The following is a 27,570-nucleotide window of genomic DNA, read 5'->3' on the forward strand; positions in this document are numbered from 1 at the left end:
GTATATCAACGCCCTCCTAACGTCCAATGTATGAAGCATTCTTTCCGCTACCGTTTGTGGGTTTTGAAAGAATGCAGGCAGGTCAATAGTTTGGTTGATATGAAACTGTGACACCACCTTCGGAAGGAATTTGGGGTTAGTGCGTAGTACTACCCTGTTTGAATGAATTTGTATGAATGGCTCCTGGACTGTGAGCGCTTGCAGCTCACCAACACGTCTGAGCGATGTAATAGCAATGAGAAATGCCATTTTCCATGTGAGGAACTGAAGCTCGCAGGAGTGCAGTGGCTCGAAAGGTGGGCCCATCAGCCTAGTGAGGACCACATTGAGGTTCCACACTGGAGCTGGTGGTGTTCTCGGAGGAATGACTCGTTTCAGTCCCTCTAGGAAGGCTTTAATGGCAGGCACCCTGAAAACAGAGAGATGCTGCCTGTTCTGGAGATAAGCCGCTATGGCGGATAAGTGTATCCGAATGGAAGCGTACGCTAGATTGCATTTGTAAAGATGTAACAAACAGCAGATGATGTTAGGAATGGATGCATCTAGCGGGTTGATATCGTGTTCTGTACAGTAAATGACAAACCGCTTCCATTTTGCTGCATAGCAAGCTTTGGTAGTGGGCTTTCTTGCCTCTCGTATGATATCCATGCATTCTGGAGGCAGGTTGAGGTAGCCAAACTCTAGGACCTCAGGAGCCAGATCGCCAGGTTGAGCTGTTGCGGATCTGGATGCTGAATGTCGCCATGGTTCTGCGTCAAGAGGCTTGGGAAGAGATGCAGCCTTTGAAGCGGTACCACGGAAAGTTCTAGAAATGTGGTGTACCATGGTTGGCGTGCCCACGTTGGAGCAACCAGGATGAGCGTCATCGAGTGTTGCTTTAGCTTTCTTGCCACCAGCGGAATGAGAGGCGCTGGGGGAAAAGCGTACGCAAATCTGCCTGACCAGTTCATCCATATCGCATTCCCTTGCGATTCCGGGTGAGGGAACCTGGCGGCAAAGCTTTGGCATTTTGCGTTTTCCTTTGTGGCAAACAGGTCTATCTCTGGATGACCCCACTGCTGGAAGTACGGGTGGAGTACTGATGGATGTATCTCCCACTCGTGCATTTGATGGCTGTATCTGCTGAGCAGATCCGCCATCTGATTGTCCTTGCCCGGGAGGTGTTCTGCCATGAGGAAAATGTTCCTCTGAATGGCCCACTTCCACATGCTCTGAGCCAGATGAGACAGCTGTGGCGAGTGAGTTCCTCCCTGCTTCTGGATGTAGTACATGGCTGTCATGTTGTCCGTCCGGATCAACACGACCTTGTTGCACAGATGTACTTTGAAGGACTTGAGCGCCATGAAGATTGCCATCAATTCCAGGTAGTTGATGTGCAACTTCTGTTGCTGGGTGGACCACAGTCCCTGCACCGTGTAGTGGAGCACATGAGCTCCCCACCCTTGGAGAGATGCGTCCGCTGTTAGGATAATCTGTGGCACAGGCTCTTGGAACGGTCGTCCCTTGCAAAGGTTGTGTAGATTCCACCAATGTAGAGAGTTGTATGCCCGACCGGTCACCAACACTAGGTCTGACAGTTGTCCCTGAGCCTGTGTCCACTGATTCGCTAAGCATTCTTGGAGTGGACGCATGTGCAACCTTGCGTGCGGGACTATGAAGATGCAGGAGGCCATCATGCCTATCAACTGCATGAACACCCTCGCTGGTAGGGAGTGTTGTGGTCTGAACCTCTGGATCAGCGACTGAATGTTGTCGATCCTGACCGGGTTTGGCTGAGCCATAGCAGTCAGGGTATTTATTGTCGCACCGAGATACTGCCGCACATGGGCTGGTTGAAGGTGCGACTTTGGGTAGTTTAGCGAGAACCCCAGACTGTGGAGGAGGTGAATGGTGTGGGACATGTCCGCGGCGCACTGCCGTTCCGACTTTGCTTGAACGAGCCAGTCGTCCAGGTAAGGGTAGACATGTATGTTCTGCCTCCTGAGGTGCGCCGCAACTGTCGCCAGACACTTTGTAAATACTCTGGGGGCAGTGGTCACTCCGAAGGGTAGGACCTTGAACTGATAGTGCCTGTTTTGAATGGTAAACCTGAGGTATTTTCTGTGGGATGGGTGGAGTGGTATGTGGAAATAAGCATCCTTGAGGTCCAAGGTTGCTAGGAAGTCCCCTTGGTTCAGCAGGGGAAGAATCTGCTGCAGTGTAAGCATGTGAAAGTGTTCTGACAGTATATACAGGTTGAGGGGGCGTAGATCCAGAATGGGTCTGAGGGATCCGTCCTTTTTTGGGATAAGGAAGTACAGGGAATAGACCCCTGTGCCTTCCTCCTCCACTGGTACGAGCTCGATTGCGCCTTTTTGCAGCATCACCACAACTTCCTGCTGCAATAAGTGCAAGTGCTCTGCTGACCTAGGACGTTGTCTTGGGGGAATGGTGGGTGGAGTAGATGTTTACTCCAAACAATAGCCGTACTGGATAAGCTGTCTTACCCACCTGTCTGTGGTGATGGATGTCCAGACGGGCAGGAACTGCTGGAGTCTCCCCCTGACAGGTGTTGGATGGTCGGGGGCAGTGACAGAGAGTCACTGTTTGTTGGCGGCAGAGGAACGGGAGTTGTTGTTTCCTCTGCCTCTGCCCTTGGCACTGTTACCTCTGTAACCCCCTCTACCCTGCTTGGGGTACGAGGATTGTGCACCACCTTTTGTGAATTGTGTCTGTTGACCCAAGTGTCCTCTGGTAACACCACGTGCTCCTGAGCGACGAAAAGTGCTCCCCCTGAATTGTTGAGACTGAAGCGCCCCCATGGACTTAGCGGTCTCATTGTCCTTTTTAATTTTTTCGAGGGTGGTGTCAACATCTGGGCCAAACAGTCTGTCAGGATTAACGGGCTGGTTGAGTATTGTTGTTTGAATGTCAGGTTTAAATCCTGATATGCGAAGCCATGCCTGTCGCCTTAACATGACGCTAGTGTTAATCGCCCTAGCCGCTGTATCAGCCACATCAAGTGCACACTTTATTGCGGCGTTTGAGATGAGCTTTCCCTCTTGTATGAGCATTTCGGCTGCCTCCTTAAACTCATCAGGTAGGTGTTGAAGGAGCTGTTCTAGGGTGTCGTAATGCGCTCTATCGTATCGTGCCAATAGTGCCTGTGTGTTTGATATACGCCAGATATTGGCAGCCTGCGCAGCCACCCGTTTGCCCGATGCCTCAAGCACTTTCGACTCCTTGTCTGGGGGAGGAGCTTCACCCGTTGTTTGGGAGTTTGCCCTCTTGCGGGCATTGGCGACCACCAACGAATCCAGAGGCAACTGTCCCCGAATATATGCAGGGTCCCCAGGTGCTGGCCTGTATTTCTTTTCGATACGTGGGTTTACCACTCTCGCCCTGGTACGTTCTTTAAAGATCTCTGGGGCATGCTTAAGGGCACCTTTTAGCATAGGAAGTTGTAGGAGAGTAGGGTCTGCAATCCTATGGTCACCCAGATTTTTGCTTTTTGCTGCACTGGTTTACGACTTTCCCTGGCTGTGGGCCTGCTAATCAGACCCACAGCCTAGCTGTTCTCTCTATCCAAATTGTACTCAGGTACTGAATTGGCACTGGGCCCTCTCCAAGTCCCTGTACCCAGGGCTGAGGTGTACCCAGAAGTCTCCCAGGGGCTGAAGCATGTATTATGCCACCCCTGGGCTGACTAACTAAACTGACACAACTGGCTGCACGACAGCTGGGGCAAGGTGGTGTACTCACCCTTTGCTTTAGATATAGTATACCTATATCTAACCCTAAAATGGACACACAGATCTCCTATCAGTCCCTCCTATGGCAGGCCTTAACAATCCTGAAGGCAGAGTGCTTGGAATCGTGTGAGATGGTGCCCTGGCATGAGCTGAGCCTGTCTGCGGCTTTCGGGATCCATCCTTTAGCCGTTTCCATGATATCGCATACCATATACTCTTAAGTGCATTATAATCCTCGCGGTTATGTGCCAACTCTGGTATCGCTTTATCAAAACATGTCGAGTAAGGTGTCATACGAATTGGAATACTAACCCATCACCAATTCTGGCGACGGGGTTAGCATTCCACCCTTCTAGAGGGACACGGCATGTATGTAACCCCTAACCCCGGTTAAAGTCAGACAGAGCCTTAGCATCCACAAAATGGATGCTGCCACCGAGACACAAGTCTGCCCTCCTGCTGCTGGGAGTCCTCCCAGAGCAGGAGATAAGGACAAAGGGTTTCCTGCCAGGGGCGGTGCCAGCACCGTCCCAGACAGGATTTTGTGTATTGTAGGTAGGCAGGGCTTCAGAGGAAGGTGACTGCACGTGGCACCCCGGTGCTCACTGTGCATAGGCTGGCTTGAACCAGTTCCAGGGACACTCCAGACCCTGTGCTGGGGAAAAGCCCACCAAGGAAGTGGGTGTAACCACCCCCCTCCTGGTCCCACCCCTAGGGCAGGACTTAGTCGCGTGCCAGCCCCCTTTTCCCAGATAAAGGTAGGGACTGGCCCCCTTCCAAATCAGATCATCTTTGAATCCTGAAACTACTTTCTACGAAAGGAACTCAAGACTTCTTCCTAAGATTTCTCCCTTGTGACTAAGGAGTAGTCACCCTGCATCCGCAGGCACCATCTAAAGAACACTGCGGTCTGCTGCAAGTCCTTCCTCCGGAATCCGACTGCCCAGCTCGACGAGAACCGGCTTCCCTGGCACCTCTGACCTCTACCCACCTCTACAGCCCAGCTGAGAACCGTGGGTGCGACGAGACCTCGAGGGACCGGCCATCTGCAAGACTGCACGACTTCTGCACAGCAAGCCCGCCGAGTAATTTCCTGGTGAGTGCTTTGGGGTCCGAGAAGCCCCGACCCTGAGCAGCTCCAGCACCGAAGTGCAGCCTCCCAGCATCTCCACGATCTGCGTGGGGCCCTTCTGCTTTTTGCTGCTCACCGCGTTGTTTGGCTACTAGCCCGCTGGCTTGTGGCCTTCTGAACGACGCCCGACGACATCACTGCTGCTGGTCTGGTTGCTCCAGACTGGCCCTTGCTCCCTTCCCGAAGAGGAGCACCCCGGACCCTCCTGGTCCACTCAAGGCGCCATTTTGAGTCCACCGCGTGGGCTTGAATTAGTCAAGGCTTGTTGCCCAATCCTGGGTAACTTCGACGCCGACAGCTTCATCCATCGTGGGACAGCTCGCCTCTCCATCCTGGTCGCCGACAACGCCTCCTGGTCCGTGAGATCTGCAGAGCCAGCGTCGCCCACTCACCTAGTCGAGGTGACTACCATCCGGTGCCCTCCTGGTGCCCACTGACTACTGGCTAGTAGTCACGAACTTGGTCCCCTCTGCTTTCAGGTATCATCCTTCTTCCAGATCCAGGCTTGGATCAACTCGAACAATCTTCACTGGTCGCCTGCCAGCATCTTTCTTCCAGGCTCCTGGTCCGGCAACGAGGATTCCCGACGTCTTTTGAGACCTATGCAGCTGCAGCCCCTGGGCTAGGTAACTTCGGCATTTCGGTGCCCCAGCATAGCCTCACTATCCAATGGTCAGGATCCACTGTCGTTTTCTCCCTACCAGGTCGGGTTCGCCCGTGAACACTAACTTTAACTTTACTAGCTTCCATAGACTTTGTCCCGCATCCCGCGTGAGAGTGCACACTCTGCACCCGAGTCCCCTAGGTCTCCTAGAAGTAATCTAACGATTCCCTAGTCAAGTCCTAGCGATTCCAAAGCCTATTAGTACTGTACTTACCTGCTAGTAATTTCGCATTCCACTTTTAAAGTATATGGTTTTTCGTGCCCCTCGGGCATTTGTGTATACCGTGCTAACTTAAGTATTTTCGTAAGAGTTTTGTTGTGTGCCTAGCACCCTGTCCTCATAAAGAGTACAGGGTTGTTGTGATTCTAATAAATACACTGTTTATTTTCATAACACTTGTGTGGTGTCCTTTCACTGGGTGTTCAAGGGGTAATGTGATGGTAAAACAGCTGGCTTAACACGCCCTCTAGAGTCTTAGCCTTAGACTGCTCGTATCCATGCTACTAGGATAGCTGGTCTATAAGGTTGACTTACAACCAATCAATAAGGGTTGTTTGGACTGATATATAGTGATCACTAGAATAGTGAACACTGCACATCAGGCCAACTTCTCACATTGGTGGCAGCGGTGGGATTTGAGCTTGCTGTTGTTTTACCACACATGCCCTAAGAATATCTTGTGAAAGATCACATAAGTCCTAAAGGTACATATAACTTAGCTTAGAATACTCTGAGTTCTACTGAACCAGCTGTTGTAGCTCCTAGGGCCTAGCACACCCTAAACTACAACTCTAGCAAGGGATCAGTAGGCAAACATATAGTGTAGGTAAGTGCACCACTTACACCTCACTAGAAAAAGCATGTCTGACCATGGAGAGTCCACTGAGACTCCCCTGGTAAGTGTTGCCCCTCCACAGGTCACTTCAAGATATGCAGCTCTCAGTTTCCAGGAGATGAGACAAGTCTGTACCTCCAGGAAACTGAAGCAGGGGTCTAACCCCACCATTCCCTTTCTGATAGGTCTCTTAGAGACATATGATGCCAGAAAGATTTCTCAGTTACATGAGAACATGCCAGCATTAGAGGGAACCTCTGGGGATCCAGACCTCCCCAACACTGCTACTGCAGTTGAGGAGGAGGAGGATCAGGAGGAACTCTCTGGGGATGAGGTAGACAAAGGTCTTGAGGTAGTCAGAAGGCTAACCAGGGCCAACTTAGACTTACTTGGGCTAGGATCTGGGGGACGCCCAGTACTAACCCGAAGTGGGCCTAACCTTGGAGTTAGGAGAGATAGATCTCTTTCTAGGGACTCCAATAGATCTCTGCACTCTAATGCCTCTTCCCAGAGGAGGAGGAACTCTCCACAGAGGAGAGTGACTTCCCCTCAGAGAATAGAGCATGAAGCTAGAATGAGACAGGCTGCTCTGAGGATTGAAAGGGAAGAACTTGCCCTGGCCAAAGAAAAGCTTGCCTTTGCTAGAGAGCAGCAGATGAGTGGGCTAGCTCCCACTGGTGGCAGCAATCTCCCAAGAGATAGAGAGAAGGGTTTAGATACTAAACACCTGACTAAAATAGTGCCCCCCTTTAAGCAAGGGGATGATATCCAGAAATGGATGGCTGCTCTGGAGAGGGCCTGCACTGTGCAGTGCATTCCCCAGAGTCAGTGGGCAGCTATACTGTGGCTCTCCTTTGATGGCAAAGGTAGAGATAAGCTCCTCACTACAAGAGTGGAGGATGCTAACAATTACCAGGTCCTGAAGAATACACTGGTTGATGGGTTTGGTTTAACCACTGAGCAGTACAGGTTGCTGTTCAGAGACACCCAGAAAACTCAGTCTCAGGACTGGTCTGACTTTGTGGATAGTGCCACTAAGGCTTTGGAGGGCTGGTTGCTGGGTAGCAAGGTTACAGATTGCACAGGATTGTATAATCTAATGATGAGAGAACAAATTTTAAACAATTGTCAGAACCAGTTGTTGCACCAGCACCTTGTTGATTCAGATCTGACCTCTCCCCAAGAATTGGGAAAGAAGGCAGACAAATGGGTCAGGACAAGGATCAAGCAGAACCAGAACCAGAACCAGGGTGGTCAGAAGAAAGCAGACCAGAAGGGTAATGTTAAGAATGAACAAAATGACCAGAAGTCTTCACCAGGTCCCCAACAAACCAAAGAGGGTGGGGGTCAGGCTTCCCAGAAGAAGAAGACTCAAGAAGGCCAGTCAAAAAGGTGGTGCCAGTACTGCAAAAGTAAATCTCACTGGTTTAGTGAGTGCACCAAAAGAGGAGGACAAACTCCTGCCACTACAGCCCCTAAGGCAACTGCACCCCCTAGTACAGTCAGTAGTGGTAGTGTACCTCCCAAGGCATTAGTTGGGTTAACCTTGGGTACTGAGGGGTCTGACAACTTAGTTGGCACACTCACTCAGGCTGTCCTTGTCTGTACAGGGGATGTGGATATGTCCCCTGAGATAAGTCCCAATACTTTGGGCAAATACAGGCAGACGCCTTTGATTAATGGCAAAATGGCTCAGGCCTATAGGGACACTTGTGCCAGTGTCACAATGGTGACACCTAACTTTGTGGACCCTGGACAGATCATGCCAGGTACTGATTTCCTGGTGACCAATGCCAGCAATGTCACTACTAGTCATAGTGTGGCAATTGTGGCTTTCTCCTGGGGTGGAGTGAAGGGACAAAAGAAAGTTGTAGTCAGTTCAGACCTCCCAGTTGATTGTTTGTTGGGCAATGATTTGGAGTCATCACAATGGTCAGAAGTGGAGCAGAGGACTCACATGGAAATGTTAGGCTTGCCAGCACATGTGCTTGCTGTGACTAGGTCACAGGCCAGAAAATGCCCCACTGAACAGGTGCTGGATCCTGAAATTATGGACCAGACACCTCCCAAGAAGAAGAGCAGTAGTGTTAAGGCTTTGCCTTCCCCCTTGCCCCAGGTTGAGGATCAAGTCTCTGAGGAGGCTGATCTGAGAGAACTGAGGGAAACTGAGCCTAAAGAGCTTGAACTTGATCAAGTTGAGTTTCTGGGCTCAGGGGGACCCTCCAGAGCAGACCTGGGGAAGGCACAGTTAGACTGCCCTTCCCTTGAACCCTTCAGACAGCAGGCTGCTGCTGAGGCTGCAGGGAATGCCACAGGTGCCCACAGAGTATACTGGGAAGGTGGACTCCTGTACTCTGAGTCAAGAGACCCCAAGCCTGGTGCAACCAGGAGGCTGGTCATCCCCTTGTCTCTGAGAGGTTTCCTTCTCACCTTGGCCCATGAGATTCCCCTTGCAGGTCATTTAGGTCAGACAAAGACTTGGGACAGGCTTGTCTCACACTTTCACTGGCCCCATATGAATGAGAATACCAAGGAGTTTTGTCGCTCCTGTGTCACTTGCCAAGCCAGTGGTAAGTCAGGTGGCACAACAAAGGCCCCCCTTATACCACTACCTGTGGTGGGGGTTCCCTTTGAAAGAGTGGGGATTGACATTGTTGGTCCAATGGAACCCCAGACAGCATCAGGGCACAAGTTTATACTGGTGGTGGTGGACCATGCCACCAGGTATCCTGAAGCTATTCCCCTGAGGACCACCACAGCTCCTGTGGTGGCAAGAGCCCTAGTTGGAGTGTTCTCCAGAGTGGGTTTTCCAAAGGAGGTCGTTTCTGACAGAGGTACAAACTTCATGTCAGGATATCTGACTGCAATGTGGAAGGAGTGTGGTGTGAACTACAAGTTCACCACACCCTACCACCCACAATGCAATGGGCTTGTTGAGAGATTCAACAGGACCCTGAAAGGGATGATTCATGGACTACCTGAAACTCTTAGGAGAAGATGGGATGTCCTGATCCCCTGCCTCTTGTTTGCTTACAGAGAGGTCCCACAGAAGGGGGTTGGCTACAGCCCTTTTGAGCTTCTGTATGGGCATCCTGTGAGAGGACCCCTGTGTTTGGTGAAGGAAGGATGGGAGAGACCTCTCAAAAAGCCTGCAACCAACATAGTGGACTATGTACTTGGTCTCCGCTCCAGGATGGCTGAGTATATGGAAAAGGCATCTAAAAACCTTGAGGCCACCCAAGAACTTCAAAAAGCTTGGCATGACCAAAAGGCTGTTCTGACTGTGTACCAGCCAGGACAGAAGGTGTGGGTGCTGGAGCCAGTGGCCCCAGCAGCTCTGAAAGACAAATGGTCTGGGCCCCACACCATCATTGAGCAAAAGGGAGAGGTTACCTACTTGGTGGACCTTGGAACTCCCAGGAGCCCTCTCATGAGGGACAGGAGGAAGAGAGTGACCCTCTCCCAGACCTGCTCACTCAGAATCCTGATGATGGATCAGTTGATGGTGTTGTCTTTTGTGGCAGCCTCACTGAACATCAGCAACAGGATTGCAGGCAAGTTCTGCAATCCTACAGACATATGTTCTCTCTGACACCCAGCCAAACTGATTGGTGTACCCATGATGTTGACACTGGAGACAGTCTGCCTGTCAAGAGTAAAATCTACAGACAGCCTGATCATGTTAGAGACTGCATCAAAACTGAAGTGCAGAAAATGTTGGAGCTGGGAGTCATTGAGCCCTCAGATAGCCCTTGGGCTAGCCCAGTAGTTCTAGTGCCAAAGCCTCACACCCAGGGTGGTAAGAGAGAGATGAGGTTTTGCGTAGACTACAGAGGCCTCAATGCAGTCACTAAGACTGATGCCCACCCAATTCCAAGAGCAGATGAACTTATAGATAAATTGGCTTCTGCCAAATTCTTAAGTACATTTGATTTGACAGCTGGGTATTGGCAAATCAGGTTAGCTGAGGAAGCCAAACCCAAGACAGCATTTTCTACCCCTGGTGGGCATTATCAGTTTGTGGTAATGCCCTTTGGTTTGAAAAATGCACCTGCCACCTTCCAAAGGTTGGTGAATCAAGTCCTCACTGGGCTGGATGACTTCTGTGCAGCATATCTTGATGATATTGCTGTCTTTAGCTCCACCTGGGAGGATCACCTGGTCCACCTGAGGAAAGTGTTAGAGGCCCTGCAAAAGGCAGGCCTCACTATCAAGGCCACAAAGTGCCAGATAGGGCAGTCACAGGTTGTATACCTGGGCCACCTTGTAGGTGGAGGCCAGGTTCAGCCACTGGAGAGTAAGATACAGGCCATCAAGGACTGGACTCCTCCAATCACCCAGACTCAGGTTCGAGCTTTCTTGGGCCTGACTGGGTACTATAGGAAGTTTGTCAGAAATTATGGGTCCATAGTGACCCCTCTTAATGACCTGACAAGCAAAAAGATGCCAAAGAAAGTTCAGTGGACAGCAAGCTGTCAGAAAGCATTCAATGACCTAAAGCAGGCCATGTGCGCAGCACCTATCCTAAAGAGTCCAGATTACTCCAAGCCATTCATTGTCCAAACAGATGCTTCTGAGTTGGGTGTGGGGGCTGTTCTGTCTCAACTGAATTTTGATGGTAATGATCAGCCTATTGCTTTCATTAGTAGAAGGTTGACACCCAGAGAGAAAAATTGGTCAGCTATTGAGAGGGAGGCCTTTGCTGTGGTCTGGGCCCTGAAGAAGCTGAGGGCCTACTTGTTTGGCACTCACTTCACCATTCAGACAGACCATAAGCCCCTCTTGTGGCTAAATCAGATGAAGGGTGAAAACCCCAAACTGCTTAGGTGGTCCATTTCCCTACAGGGGATGGATTTTACAGTGGAGCATAGACCTGGTACTGATCACAGCAATGCTGATGGGCTCTCCAGGTATTTCCACTTAGAGCAAGAAGACTCACCTGGTCAAGGTTAGTTTATTGTCCCAAAGTTGGGGGGGGGGGGTCATGTAGGAGAGTAGGGTCTGCAATCCTATGATCACCCAGATTTTTGCTTTTTGCTGCACTGGTTTACGACTTTCCCTGGCTGTGGGCCTGCTAATCAGACCCACAGCCTAGCTCTTCTCTCTATCCAAATTGTACTCAGGTACTGAATTGGCACTGGGCCCTCTCCAAGTCCCTGTACCCAGGGCTGAGGTGTACCCAGAAGTCTCCCAGGGGCTGAAGCATGTATTGTGCCACCCCTGGGCTGACTAACTAAACTGACACAACTGGCTGCACGACAGCTGGGGCAAGGTGGTGTACTCACCCTTTGCTTTAGATATAGTATACCTATATCTAACCCTAAAATGGACACACAGATCTCCTATCAGTCACTCCTATGGCAGGCCTTAACAATCCTGAAGGCAGAGTGCTTGGAATCGTGTGAGATGGTGCCCTGGCATGAGCTGAGCCTGTCTGCGGCTTTCGGGATCCATCCCTTAGCCGTTTCCATGATATCGCATACCATATACTCTTAAGTGCATTATAATCCTCGCGGTTATGTGCCAACTCTGGTATCGCTTTATCAAAACATGTCGAGTAAGGTGTCATACGAATTGGAATACTAACCCCTCGCCAATTCTGGCGACGGGGTTAGCATTCCACCCTTCTAGAGGGACACGGCATGTATGTAACCCCTAACCCCGGTTAAAGTCAGACAGAGCCTTAGCATCCACAAAATGGATGTTGCCACCGAGACACAAGTCTGCCCTCCTGCTGCTGGGAGTCCTCCCAGAGCAGGAGATAAGGACAAAGGGTTTCCTGCCAGGGGCGGTGCCAGCACCGTCCCAGACAGGATTTTGTGTATTGTAGGTAGGCAGGGCTTCAGAGGAAGGTGACTGCACGTGGCACCCCGGTGCTCACTGTGCATAGGCTGGCTTGAACCAGTTCCAGGGACACTCCAGACCCTGTGCTGGGGAAAAGCCCGCCAAGGAAGTGGGTGTAACCACCCCCCTCCTGGTCCCACCCCTAGGGCAGGACTTAGTCGCGTGCCAGCCCCCTTTTCCCAGATAAAGGTAGTGACTGGCCCCCTTCCAAATCAGATCATCTTTGAATCCTGAAACTACTTTCTACGAAAGGAACTCAAGACTTCTTCCTAAGATTTCTCCCTTGTGACTAAGGAGTAGTCACCCTGCATCCGCAGGCACCATCTAAAGAACACTGCGGTCTGCTGCAAGTCCTTCCTCCGGAATCCGACTGCCCAGCTCGACGAGAACCGACTTCCCTGGCACCTCTGACCTCTACCCACCTGTACAGCCCAGCTGAGAACCGTGGGTGCGACGAGACCTCGAGGGACCGGCCATCTGCAAGACTGCACGACTTCTGCACAGCAAGCCCGCCGAGTAATTTCCTGGTGAGTGCTTTGGGGTCCGAGAAGCCCCGACCCTGAGCAGCTCCAGCACCGAAGTGCAGCCTCCCAGCATCTCCACGATCTGCGTGGGGCCCTTCTGCTTTTTGCTGCTCACCGCGTTGTTTGGCTACTAGCCCGCTGGCTTGTGGCCTTCTGAACGACACCCGACGACATCACTGCTGCTGGTCTGGTTGCTCCAGACTGGCCCTTGCTCCCTTCCCGAAGAGGAGCACCCCGGACCCTCCTGGTCCACTCAAGACGCCATTTTGAGTCCACTGCGTGGGCTTGAATTAGCCAAGGCTTGTTGCCCAATCCTGGGTAACTTCGACGCCGACAGCTTCATCCATCGTGGGACAGCTCGCCTCTCCATCCTGGTCGCCGACAACGCCTCCTGGTCCGTGAGATCTGCAGAGCCAGCGTCGCCCACTCACCTAGTCGAGGTGACTACCATCCGGTGCCCTCCTGGTGCCCACTGACTACTGGCTAGTAGTCACGAACTTGGTCCCCTCTGCTTTCAGGTATCATCCTTCTTCCAGATCCAGGCTTGGATCAACTCGAACAATCTTCACTGGTCGCCTGCCAGCATCTTTCTTCCAGGCTCCTGGTCCGGCAACGAGGATTCCCGACGTCTTTTGAGACCTATGCAGCTGCAGCCCCTGGGCTAGGTAACTTCGGCATTTCGGTGCCCCAGCATAGCCTCACTATCCAAGGGTCAGGATCCACTGTCGTTTTCTCCCTACCAGGTCGGGTTCGCCCGTGAACACTAACTTTAACTTTACTAGCTTCCATAGACTTTGTCCCGCATCCCGCGTGAGAGTGCACACTCTGCACCCGAGTCCCCTAGGTCTCCTAGAAGTAATCTAACGATTCCCTAGTCAAGTCCTAGCGATTCCAAAGCCTATTAGTACTGTACTTACCTGCTAGTAATTTCGCATTCCACTTTTAAAGTATATGGTTTTTCGTGCCCCTCGGGCATTTGTGTATACCGTGCTAACTTAAGTATTTTCGTAAGAGTTTTGTTGTGTGCCTAGCACCCTGTCCTCATAAAGAGTACAGGGTTGTTGTGATTCTAATAAATACACTGTTTATTTTCATAACACTTGTGTGGTGTCCTTTCACTGGGTGTTCAAGGGGTAATGTGATGGTAAAACAGCTGGCTTAACACGCCCTCTAGAGTCTTAGCCTTAGACTGCTCGTATCCATGCTACTAGGATAGCTGGTCTATAAGGTTGACTTACAACCAATCATCAATAAGGGTTGTTTGGACTGATATATAGTGATCACTAGAATAGTGAACACTGCACATCAGGCCAACTTCTCACAGAAGTGTCTTAACTGTTCTTTCTGAGACAGAGAAAGTGTCAAACAAAAAATCTTCCTCCACCGGGTCAGCATGCATGTCCACATCATGATTTGCAGCTGCCCTCTCTATCAAAGCATTAAATGCTGCTGAATCCTCAGTTGGTGATGTACGTGCACCAAAACCCTGTGGGTCCTGTACCACCTGATGTCCTCCCTGGTCACCAGTGACGTCATATGAGTCCTGTTGACCATCAGGGTCATTGGCAGCTGGGAAATTGTACTGGTCATATTGGTTATCATCCTCTCCCCCTGACTGGTTGGGGGAAGGTGATGGACTCCTCCTTGGTGGTGGCTGAATAGGTTCAACAAGGGCAGGAATGTCCTGTGCCGCCCTCTTCTTTTTTAGTGGAATGACATAGGATTCCAATGGTTGGGAAGTGATCTTTCTTTTATAGAGGGTCAATTTCCCTGTTTCAGCATCGATGTAATGCTCAGATTGGTCTTCTGAGGCATTCGTCGGCACCGATCTGGGTGCAAACGCCTTTGGTGCCACCTTAGGTGGCAGAGTGTAGAGAAGCTTGGTCGAAGTCTTCGCAGGTGTGTCCACCGGTTTCGGAGCCGACGGGGTGGGAGCCGTTGACGTCAAAGTCTTCTCCCGAATACGTTTGAGGGAGTCGGTGACCTGTTTTGTGAACGAGGCGGAGGGTTTGGTACCCGACGCCCGATGTTCGGTAGCGTCGGAGGCGCTTGGTGTGGACGAGTGTGCCGCCGACTAATCTTCTGCTCCAACGGCTCCTGGCTCCGTCGTAGGCTTAGGCGCCGACGCCGTTGCTGCAGACCCGGCATCCGTGTGCCGATGCGTTGTGCCTCCGGCCTTCGGATCGTGGCTCTTAGTTGACTTCGATTCGACTGTGCGTTTACTTGTGGGCGCCGCAGCTTTGTCCGAAGGCGCGTCAACAGCCTCAGTGGAACGTGCCGGAGCGACCGTGCTCGAGACGTGATGGACAACCTTCTTAGAGGACGGCTTCTTGGCCACCCTCTGCTGCGCTGTCGATTCGACAGTTTTCTTCGACTTCGGAGGGCCGGAGGGCGACGGAGTCGATGAGGGAGCACGCTTTGAAATTTTTGTTGGGACGTCGGCCATTTTAGGTGTTGTCGATTCCGAAGGTTTCGGTTTCGTTTTTGGTGGGACGTCGGCCATCTTCGGTGTAGTCGAGTCCGAAGGTTTCGGTTTCTGTTTCGATACGCGCAATGGCGGCTCCGCTGGAGTGTCCGTGGCCGGGCCAGAAGGCGGGGCCGGGGATAGCGGTGCAGGGTCGTGAGTAAGGCCGAGTGGCGATCCCGTGACCTAAGCCTGAGTCATGTAACTTTCGGGGCATAGCTCTTCCTCTGAGCTATCTTCCGCGGCCCCATAAACTTCTTCGTCGTCCCCTACCTCCTCGACGTATTCAAGGTCTTGGCCCAGTCCTTCGACGTGTTCTTCGGGATCGGCCTGGACCTCCGTCGACGGGGGTGAAATCTGAAGATGATGGCTTTGGCCTTCTTCTGCGGGGTCGTCGAATATATCGGAGCCGCTCGCTGTGCCTCAAGGCGCACCGCGCGCCGAAGCTTGAGCGTTTTCTTGGACCTGAACTTAGAGCAGGTCATGCAGTTGTCCTCGTTGTGGTCCGGCGAGAGGCATTTATTACAGACTGGATGCACGTCGATATGTGGATATTTGGATCCACAGACGGGGCAGAACTTGAACGGACTCCGCTCCATGAGAAGTTCGTCGGAGTCTTGCTGCAACGAGAGGGCCTCGATGTTGGAAGAGTCACTCGACTCCGCAGAATCCCGACTCAAAAAGCCGGATGATGCTCGAGACCGCACGCAAACAATACCGACGCAGGTAACGAAGGCCTTTTGGCCTTAAGAAGAGACTTTTACGATTCCGACACGGAGACGTCGAAATCACATTCGAACCCAATGGCGGAAAAAAAACAATCTGGGGATGGAGTCTATGCCCATGCGCACTGTAGTCCAGGGGAGGAGCCACCTATCTCGTGATACTTCGAAGACTCTTCCAGGACAACAATGTGCAATCATCCGGACCCAACACTAGGCGGCGATCTATGCACTAGATATGAATTTAGCAGCCCACATGCCTCGAACATAGGCCTTATGTGAGAAGTTGGCCTGATGTGCAGTGCTCACTGTTCTAGTGATCACTATATATCAGTCCAAACAACCCTTATTGATGATTGGTTGTAAGTCAACCTTATAGACCAGCTATCCTAGTAGCATGGATACGAGCAGTCTAAGGCTAAGACTCTAGAGGGCGTGTTAAGCCAGCTGTTTTACCATCACATTACCCCTTGAACACCCAGTGAAAGGACACCACACAAGTTGTTATGAAAATAAACAGTGTATTTATTTATAACAAGACTACCCTGGCTCTTTATGAGACAGGGAGCTAAGCACACAACAAAACTCTTATAAAAATACTTAAGTTAGCACAGTATACACAAATGCCCGAGGGGCACGAAAAACCATATACTCTGAAAGTGGAATGCGAAATTACTAGCAGGTAAGTACAGTACTAATAGGCTTTGGAATCGCTAGGACTTAGCTATAGAATCGTTAGATTACTTCTAGGAGGCCCAGGGGACTCGGGTGCAGAGTGTGCACTCTCACGCGGGATGCGGGACAAAGTCTATGATAGCTAGTAAAGTTAAAGTTAGTGTTCACGGGCGAACCCGACCTGGTAGGGAGAAAACGACAGTGGATCCTGACCCTTGGATAGTGAGGCTATGCTGGGGCACCGAAATGCCGAAGTTACCTAGCCCAGGGGCTGCAGCTGCATAGGTCTCAAAAGACGTCGGGAATCCTCGTAGACGAACCAGGAGCCTGGAAGAAAGATGCTGGCAGGCGACCAGTGAAGAGAGTTCGAGTTGATCCAAGCCTGGATCTTGAAGATGGATGACACCTGAAAGCAGAGGGGACCAAGTTCGTGACTACTAGCCAGTAGTCAGGTGGCACCAGGAGGGCACCGGATGGTAGTCACCTCGGCTAGGTGAGTGGGCGACGCTGGGCTCTGCAGATCTCACGGACCAGGAGGCGTTGTCGGCGACCAGGATGGAGGGGCGAGCTGTCCCACGATGGATGAAGCTGTCGGCGTCGAAGAACCCAGGATTGGGCAACAAAGCCTTGGCTAATTCAAGCCCACGCGGTGGACTCAAAATGGCGTCTTGAGTGGACCAGGAGGGTCCGGGGTGCTCCTCTTCTGGAAGGGAGCAAGAGCCAGTCTGGAGCAACCAGACCAGCAGCAGTGAAGTCGTCGGGCGTCGTTCAGAAGGCCACAAGCCAGCGGGCTAGTAGCCAAACAACGCGGTGGGCAGCAAAAAGCAGAAGGGCCCCACGCCGATCGTGGAGATGCTGGGGGGCTGCTCTTCGGTGCTGGAGCTGCTCAGGGTTGGGGCTTCTCGGACCCCAAAGCACTCGCCAGGAGATTACTCGGCGGGCTTGCTGTGAAGAAGTCGTGCAGTCTTGGCAATAGTCGGTCCCTTGAGGTCTCGTCGCACTCACGGTTCTCAGCTTGGCTGTAGAGGTGAGTAGAGGTCGGAGGTGCCAGGGAAGCCGGGTCTTGTCGAGCTGGGCAGTCGGATTCCGGAGGAAGGACTTGCAGCAGACCGCAGTGTTCTTAAGGTGGTGCCTGCGGATGCAGGGTGACTACTCCTTAGCCACAAGGGAAAATCTTGAAGAAGAAATCTTGATGTCCTTTCGTAGAAAGTCGTGTCTTGATTCCAAAGATGATCTAATTTGGAAGGGGGCCTGCTCCTACCTTTATCTGGGAAAAGGGGGCTGGCACGCGACTAAGTCCTGCCCTATGGGTGGGACCAGGAGGGGGGTGGTTACACCCCTCTCCTTTGGCGGGCTTTCCCCAGCTCAGGGGCTGGAGTGCCCCTGGAACTGGTTCAAGCCGGCCTATGCACAGTGAGCACCGGGGTGCCACTTGCAGTCACCTTCCTCTAAAGCCCTGCCTACCTAGAATACACAAAATCCTGTCTGGGACGGTGCTGGCACCGCCCCTGGCAGGAAACCCTTTGTCCTTGCCTCCTGGGCTGGGAGGACTCCCAGCAGCAGGAGGGCAGACTTGTGTCTCGGTGGCAGCATCCATTTTGTGGAGCGAAGGCTCTGTCTGATTTTAACCGGGGTTACAGGTTACATACATGTCGTGTCCCTCTAGAAGGGTGGAATGCTAACCCCGTCGCCAGAATTGGCGAGGGGTTAGTATTCCAATTCGTATGACACCTTACTCGACATGTTTTGATAAAGCGATACCAGAGTTGGCACATAACCGCGAGGATTATAATGCACTTAAGAGTATATGGTATGCGATATCATGGAAACGGCTAAGGGATGGATCCCGAAAGCCGCAGACAGGCTCAGCTCATGCCAGAGCACTATCTCACACGATTCCAAGCACTCTGCCTTCAGGATTGTTAAGGCCTGCATAGGAGTGACTGATAGGAGATCTGTGCGTCCATTTTAGGGTTAGATATAGGTATACTATATCTAAAGCAAAGGGTGATTACACCACCTTGCCCCAGCTGTCGTGCAGCCAGTTGTGTCAGATCTGGATGGCCAGCCAGGGGTGGCATAATACATGCTGCAGCCCCTGGTAGGCCCTGGTTACACCTATGCCCTGGGTACCTAAGGTACACTGTACAGGGACTGATAAGGTGACTCAGTATCCAATTAGATATGTACCTAGGGTACATGGAAGCCATTTTACAGAGAGAGCAGTAGGCCTGGGGTCCTGAATAGCAGGGCCCCAGGTCAACTAAGTCAGAAAACCAGCAAAACACCAGGCAAAAAGTTGGGGGCAACCATAGTCAGGGATCTACCTTCCTACACCTTATCTGAACATGAACCAGCGAAGGAGAAGAAGCTGAAGACATCACTAGAGCTGGTTGAGGAGATGAGAAAGTCATAGTGGAGGTGGTAGACGTAGCCACATGAGAGGAAACACACTCCTTTTTTGACGTTGACATTGTCAAAGGTGGCACCTGAGGAGGCATAGACTGAAGATTTCTTGGGAACTGTAGATTTCCCAGACTTCTTAGCGGACGCACTATCCATCCTAACAGATGGAAGAAGCTTCTTTGAAACACTAGGTCCAGAAGAATCCAGAGAAGGTTGGGCCTCTTTTGCCACCTTCGCCCTGGGAGATGAAACTTCAGCTCCAGCCTTCCTCTTACTGGAAATACGAGAAGAACAAGACGCAGTGCTTCCTACCTCAGACAAAGGGTCGTCCTTGTCTTTTAGTCTGTTAAGCCACAACAGCAGTCGTCCTTCTCTGTCCCTGATGGTCTTAGGGGGAAAGGTCCGGCAGATCTTGCACTCCTTTGCCTTATGGTCAGGATAAAGGCAATATAAACATTTCTTGTGGGGATCTTCTTTAAATAACCTAAGTTTTCCACAAGAATCACAGGACCTGAACAGTGATTTAGAAGTAGACATTTGAAAAGTCTTAAGAAAATACTAGTCTTGAAGAAAAACTGAGCAGAGCTCAGGGAGACTCCCTTCACACGACGTGCGGTAGAAAATCTGAGAGCCTGAGCCTCTGGGGAGAAAATTCTGGTGGGTGCTGTCGCCTGATTGGCTGCAGTTTGGACTAACACATAATGACTAAGATAGTCACGAGTGGGGAAGTTTTTTCTACTGTAGCTGGTGCTACTTATTTCCTGGTTTGGTATTTCTGATATTTGCTATATATTTTATGGCATATTATTGCTTTTTTATATACCGTGGGACTCCTACTCCGACGACGGGGAATGATTCAGGCATGTGAATCTATGAAAGACACCCCTAATACTGGAGAACATACGCTCCTTGAGCCCAGAAACAAAGCCTTTCCTGGGCAGAGGTGTTCACACCTCCCCCATGCCAGGAAGAACCATCTGTGGTAGGGGAGCTTCAAAGGCCTGGCAGCCTTTGTAATGCGACCCCCAGCCTCTCCTGCAATCAGGAGCAGGGCCCCTTCCTGTCTCCCCTCCCTTTCGGCGGAAAGACGGAGGGGAAAACTAGCCAGCCCAAGAGGTGTGCCCACCTCTGCCAACTCGACCCCTCAGGTGGGGGAGGCGAGGTTAAGCCCACTCTCAAGTGCTCCACGTATGGCAGATGGCAGGCATTCTCAGGACTAGGGATTGTGCTCACACCCCCACGTGGGGTGAGCACACCACGGGTATAGTTAACCTAAGGTCAGTAGTCCATTGGCTACTGACCTCAAGATCCCTAAAACGCCCCCTAAATACAGTATTTAGGGGGCAGCCCTGAACCAAGAAGGCAGATCCAGCAACAACAAGAAAAGAAAATAAGAAGGACTGAAGAGCCGTGCAGAGCTAACAAGAGGATGACGTCCACTGACTTGGCCCCAGCCCCCACCTCCACTGGCTGCCTATGAGGCAAAGAGCATCCTTTAAAATGATGTGCATCACTCATAGAGCACTTCACAAAACTGGCCCCCTCATCCTCAGAAATAGGATTCAGCTCTACGCGCCCACTCGGAACCTCCGCTCCCAATCTCTGGCTCGCCCAAAAACTTGCAGGGTAAAGAGAGCCAGGATGGGCGAACGCGCTTTCTCTCACCTTGCAGCCGCCAAATGGAACGAACTACCCACAGCCCTCCGACTCACAGAAGACCATCTAACATTTAGGAAGCAGCTAAAATCTTTCCTCTTTCCCCTTCCCGAATAAATCTCCTCCGGACTGTCATCCACGCCACTTTCACATTAGCAAACACAGCGCCGTGATATCCTATCTAGGATGATTGTTAGCGCTTTATAAGAACCTAAAATAAATAAATACAGGCCTGTCTCCCCTTGAACCTGCGAAACCCCGGTGTGTCCTGCAGCCAGCAACCTCAAAAACCCGGAGGTCCTGCTTGACTTCACTTCAAAGACTGAAATCCTGTGAATACCGGACTTGTTCAAACTGCAGCTTCTGGTGCCAGCCAGAAACCGCAAATCCAGCCCACTATGCACCCACTGAACCCGGCCCGAGCTAGAGTGGAAAAACACCACGAGGAGGTCCCCCGCCCCGGCGATCCTGACCCCTGATCTGCCTCAAACCCCAGACGACACCTGCAACCTCAATCCAGAGCCCCCCCCCCTACCGCGACCAGAGCGGGTAAGAAAATCCAAAATCCAAAGGCACCCCTGCACCTGACACCCCAAGGCCTTGTGCGCCCAAACTAAAGGTGCCTAATCAACCCATGAGATCCCAACTTACCCCTCGAAGTGGTGGTCGCACCTGGAAGATCCTCGACCTAGAACCTGCAGTGTTTCTTTGCCCCGGAGGTTCCCCATTGCCATCCGGGCACCCGGCCGCCCTAGTGCTGCTGAGGGTGCACCTTTGGTGCTACCTTGGTCCCCCAACGTGCCCTGAGCTTAACCCTAACAGCTTTGCTCCCACAATCCAGTGGCCTGCTTGCCAGCAGCCCCCTGGAGGCCCCTTATCCCCTATTGGATAACATTGGGCCTCAACACTCTGCACCCGGCCACCCTAGTGCAGCTGAGGGTACAACAACCGTGCATCACTGACCCTGGGGGACCCCTGAGTCTAACCCCAGAACCTTAACTCCCACAGTCGAATACTTACATGTGAACCGCTAACCTGTTTTTCTCCCATAGGGAAACATGGACACTTTTTCTTCAAAAAGTTTCCAAGTGTGGAGTTTTGAAATCTAAAAATAGTCTTTAGAAATCGCACAAATAACCAAAACTTGTTTACTTATCTGTTTGCAGGTCCCAGGGCTGAATCTAGGTATCCAGCACTGAGTTAGAAAAGTAACGTAAAAAGTAACAACTGAAATTTACTGAAAACGCCTATTCATTCCAATGTACTTTATTTGCTAAGTGTTGCATACTACTGCTGCCCTGTAAATCAAAGAAAGTACAATTTCTATTGCATCTTCAAACTGTTCACACAAGTAATTTATTACTGCAAAGTATTTTTATGCTTACCTGTGCCAAGCTTGCTTGCTTCTAGAAATAAAACAGTATATTTTTTATACAAAAACAATTGGCCTAGACTTCAGTTCTTAGTGTGTGAATTCATTTGCTGACTAAGTGTGTACATCAAATGCTTAACACGGTCCTCTGATACTGACTTACTGTTCGGCCAAGCTACCACTTTAGAGAGTAAGGTTCTATCTAACTTTAACCTCTGCCAAACCTCTGGAGACCCTTGGACTCTATACACTGTACCTCACTTTGGTGCAGTATATATAGAGCCAGTTTCTTACAATAGTGCACCCAGCTAGAGGGGTGGCTAACCTATTCCATTGGCAGTGGGTTGTAGGCATGACACACAGGGTTATGTGCCATGTCGACTCTTCACTTTGTTCTGCACCAAAAAACATGTGTGTGTGTGTGTGTGTGTGTGTGTGTGTGTGTGTGTGTGTGATGTGTGTGTGTGTGTGTGTGATGTGTGTGTGTGTGTGTGTGTGTGTGTGTGTGCCTGTGACTTTTGAGGCCTTCCCTGGTCACAGTGCCCAAGGTACTTTTTACACGGGAATTGCATGTGGGCAGGAAGTTTGTGCAATTTGGGTGTGCAACAGTACAGATTTAGGGAAAGAACATAGGCCCTGGGTACCTGGCTGGCAGGAACCCAGGTCACACTTAGTCAAAGAGCATCAACATCAGGCAAAAAGTGGGGGGGCAACAATGCAAAAAGGGGCACTTTCCTACGCTCATCCAATGCAAGAGAGTCAGCAGGCCTGAGCAAGAAAGGGAGCCCACTGAAGCCAAATAAGACCCTCAAGAGGACCCACAGGCCGGAAGAGACACGAGTCGCTAGAGGACCTCGAGCAGCTCGCTAAAGATGCAGGCACACAGTGCAGAGGATGCAGTGAGAATGAAGATCTTGGCAGTATGGGCTGCTGGAGCTTCTTGTAGCCCGAAGATCTCTGGAGTGCAGCGCCAACAAGCCTTGGCAAAGGCAAGTCGATGCGGTGCACTGGGATTCTGTTCGAGCGGTTCAGAGGAATACTGGCATCATACTTGCTGAGAGGACAAGTCAGGCCTCCAGGGAGTTTGCAGAACAACCACCTGTGTTGCTGAGCCTTTCAGAGTCTGTGGGATGTCAGGAATAGCAGACCGGTCAGCTTAGTTGCAGTGCCTGCAGACGCGGGGGAGTGACTCCTTCACTCCGAGGGAGATTACTTCGGGGTGCCACTCATGACAACTGGCCTGGAGAAGAACCTGGATGGAACGCAGGCAGAAACAGCGAATAACACTGGAGGAACAGCGAGACCAAGATGTCGAGAAGGTCGAAGTGATTTCGGGTTTGAATCTTGTCCCACGACAAATCTGAAGAGCCACCCACAGGTAAGCCCTCAAGTACCCTAGGGAAAGGGTTGGGACAATTCAAGGGTCCCTCCCAGAGGGGCTAGACAGAAGAGGATACCCCATGTCCTTTGTTCAGTTTCGCGCCAGAGTGGGAGCTACGGGCTCCCTCAACTGGCTAAGACAGGAGTATGCAAGAAGGTCAGCAAATATGCCCTTCAAAGCATTCTGTTGGCGCTGGCAAGTGCTCCCACCCTAGCCCAATACACTAAGTTCTGTCTGGGAGGTGGTCACACCTCCGTGACAGGAAACCTATTGTTCTACCTTCTCCTGCTTGAGCGCAGCAGTAGGAGGACAGAATAATGTCTGGGGTCGGCAGCACCGCTAGCTTGCTGGCAGACCCTGGAAGGCTGTTACCAGGAGTACTGGGGATCCTGTAGAAGCCTGTGTGGAGTGGTGTGGCTCCCTAGTTAGAGGCGGCAGAACCAGAGGACGGCCCGGGACCAGGGTTCAATTCCCGACGCGGCAGGGTCGTGGACCAGGGTCAGCGGACTCGATAATTCTCGCTTCGGTGCCTACTCTAACCAGGGATCACACTCGGTAACTCTGGGCATTAGCTTGCCTCATCTCCACAATGGCCCCCCACATACACCGGGGATGCCTGGTTTCACCTTGGAGATACCCAGCAGGGATCATCTCACAGGGAAAGCCAGGACGGGTTCCCCAGTGGTCTACAGCGCTGGAACACCCCATTGCTGGGGTATCCATGCGCTTTACAAGACAACATAACATAACATAACAGTGCACAGACGCATTCCTCAAACACCAGTAACTGTGTTGGGGTATGATTTCCACATGTTTGATATCAAACATGCCTAGGTTCGGCACAGCCAATCTATAGTTAGCCATCGTGTAATGACGCATGGCCACTATATATATCAAAATTGCTGAGTGCACTTACAAAGCCTGTAGAATCGATTCTGGGAATTGTATGGGGTGTCCTACTGAGGCACGGCACCCTTACACTTAAAACCTAGCACCCTGCCTTCAGGTTTGATAGGCCTAGCTTAGGGGTGACTTATAGGGTTTAAGTGCAGTGACTCACAAGGAAGCTTATATCTGTCGTAAGTGGTGCTAACGCCAGCTTACAAAGGCTGCAATGGCAGGCCTGTAGTCACAGTTTGAGTGGTCTCTCATCGGTGGCATAATACATGCTGCAGTCCATAGGAGACCCCAGTTGTACCTATGCCTTGTTTACCTTAGTACCGTATACTAGGGACTCATATGGGTACACCAGTAGCCAACTGGGAAGGTACCAAAGTACTTACCACTGTCCAATTAAAGGGAGGAAGCACAGTGACTGAGGCCGTGATTAGCAGGATCCAAGTCAGACAAGTCCTAAAAAAAGAACAATGCTAGCAAAAAGTGGGGGTAACCATGAAAGCAGATCTTCCTTTCCTACCCTCACTGTCCGTTGCTTTTATGTTGACTGCAGAATGGTCGAGTCATCTTCGGACTGGGACTCTGACTTATGGATGAAGAGTGATTCCTCTTGTGCGGCTGAAGCTTCTTCTTCCTCTTCTTGTCAGCCGAAGATGTCTGGGACATCGTCTGCTTGTTTAAGCTGCATTTCCTGTCATCTTGCACGGCGATCCTGAAAGGTCTTTATGGACTGAAAGGATTTGTAGGCCTCACAGGTGTCTTCTCTATGCTCGGGCGAGAGGCATAAGTTACAAACAGGATGTTGTTCGGTGTGAGGGTATTTCGACGTGGCCCTTCGGACAGAAACGGAAAAGAGTGCATTCCATTAGCAGGTCATTCTCCGTGAGTGTGGAAATTGAGAAGTTTTTGCCCGGCGCAGCCTTGGACTGAGGAAGCAAGCTGAAGACCCGCTTCGGAAAGGTTGTACGAGATGCAAAGTAGACCGATCGAGACAATACCGTCAAATTGAAATAAAAGACCCGAAGGGAGTCCGAAGAAGTCTCAAACCGGAGCGCGAGATTCTACATCCGAACCAGTTAGTGGAAAAAACAATCTGAAGATAGTGCCGATTACCATGTGCAGTATTCCCAGGAGTCGCCACCACACAGCCCCGTAACGCGGAAAAAAAATTATTGTAACAAAAACAACTTGTAATAATCCAAGCTCAACACTAGATGGCGAACTTATGCAAAGCAAGTGTATCCACAGCACACGTGCCTCGAACAGTATACTTCCTGAGGTTGGTGAGAGGGAGGCTAGCGGTTTCTAAATAACTTTTTGCTCACGTGGAAGCCCTGGAAGCAGGCTGGTTTTTCCCCAGATCAGTCTTATGTTGAGCTGATAGCTCGCTCAGTAAGAGGAGGCTTTGGCCAGGACTTAGAGCAAAAGAACCCCCTATCCTGGAAAGGTCTTCACTAGCTGAAAGAGAAGGGGTGGCCTTGGAAGACAGTGAGCTAATCGGCCATGATTGTGCTCAACTTGTACTTATTGAGGACATCAATTAGCAAGGAATGTAACTAATTCTTCCATTCAAAAAGTAGGTTTACGTTCTCTTGGTTCCCTACTTCAAGATAAAAAATATAAGCAACAACTGCCATCAATATGGATGAAGTCCTAGGATAGCCTCGTATCTTTAGCTTTCTTATACTGGAGCAGGAACTTGTACCCCCTCCAGATTAAAGTCTGGGAGCAAATAAAACCAAAACCAACCCCATTTCCAAATCTCTAAACTGGGTTCCGTTTGAGACCAGGGTTCAACTAAAACGTGCACGTATGACACACAAAGCACTGCATTTCAACACTCCTCTGTACCTTGCGAATGAGCTAGCACTGTCGGGCAGTGCCTGTTCCTCAAGGAGCGCCAGTACCTTGCAGCTCAAAACTAAGACATTTTAAAAAGTGGAAATGTACAATCGATCATTTTCAGGCATTGCCCTGAGAATCTGGAACTCCCTACCTGCGGAAACTAGATTGATTTCATCAACATTTTCCTTCAAAAAGGAAGTGAAAGCTTTACTGATTAGCACGTTGTTGAGCTAGAAGGTTTTCCTTTCCAGACTGAACTGGTGGCTCCTCCGTGCCCAAGGCATGCTCCTCCTCTTCTAGTCTCACAATGACTCATCATGTTTTATTCTACTCACATGTTCTTCTGTCTTCCTGACATGCACCGTTGCTTACTTTGTTACTTGGCAGCTGTAGGGTCCTAATACCTGCATCTATTATGTCACTACGTACCTGTTATTTGTATATATCGCTGCTTTTCTCCCACAATTGTCTACCGTATGTGTTCTGGAACTCGTATGTAAAGCGCTCTGATACCATCTAGGGTCATGTTTGCGCTATATAAAACTTTAAAAATAAATAAATTAAATAGAACCCACTGCTGGCCATGATGATACGGTTAGCTGGGGATGGGGGGAAATGGTGGGCTCTCCTATAGGTCTGGTTCACCCTTAATCTACATGCAAGCGAGGTGGTTCACGTAGCTCATTAGAGAATTAACATCAATGAGACCAAGCCTAGATGTGCACTGCAACTTGGGGAAACGGCCACTACAACGCTGCCTTTTCCACAAATTCATTCACCATACATGCATTACAACGCATGCGTGGTTAACACGAAAGCCTTTACCACGCATACCTTTACTACGAGGTATGTAGTAAAGGCATATGTGGTAAAGGTTCAAAATAAACAAGGGGGGCTTGGGGGGGTCTCCCCCCCAAATAAAAACCTCACCTGAAATGACGTCATATTATGCAGGCAATCGTCGTCATTTAAGAGGAAACGGAAAAAAACTTCAGTTTCCTCTTAACGACGTACGACGTCACCACGCAAGAATTAGAGGAAAAGGTTATGCGTTAAAAAAACATTCCGTTGTAACGCATGCGTGGTAAAGGCAAGCGTTGCAACGGAATGCGTTGTATAAACATACAACCTGCAACTTGCAAGAGATGAAGAGTTTAAGTGGTGCAAACAGCCAGTGACTATGCACATGTGCAGCTTCCTCAACTAGAGTAGTAGTAAAATAACAATCAGGGGGAATGAACAGCAAGAAATGATAGAGAAGGATAAAAAGATTAAGGGTATAATGGGAAGGTCATCGCATTACTAAATATTAGATTGTGAATGAAGTTTCAACCCACACCATTTGGTGGAAAAAGGACATGCATACTTGCGGCGCTGCATTAGCAGCTACAGATGCAGTTTCTAGTCTTGCAACTAGAGGG

At 50.6% G+C, this 27,570-nt stretch overlaps 1 protein-coding gene across 1 annotated transcript in view; it reads right to left on the reverse strand.

Moving 5' to 3' along the window:
- Window positions 1-27,570, reverse strand: part of ANKHD1 (ankyrin repeat and KH domain containing 1) — a 1,380,661-nt gene that overhangs the window by 502,708 nt on the left and 850,383 nt on the right. The gene's annotated exons all lie outside the window — the stretch shown is intronic.

The sequence above is a fragment of the Lissotriton helveticus genome, chromosome 7, assembly GCF_964261635.1.
Source record: "Lissotriton helveticus chromosome 7, aLisHel1.1, whole genome shotgun sequence".
Lineage (NCBI taxonomy): Eukaryota > Metazoa > Chordata > Amphibia > Caudata > Salamandridae > Lissotriton > Lissotriton helveticus.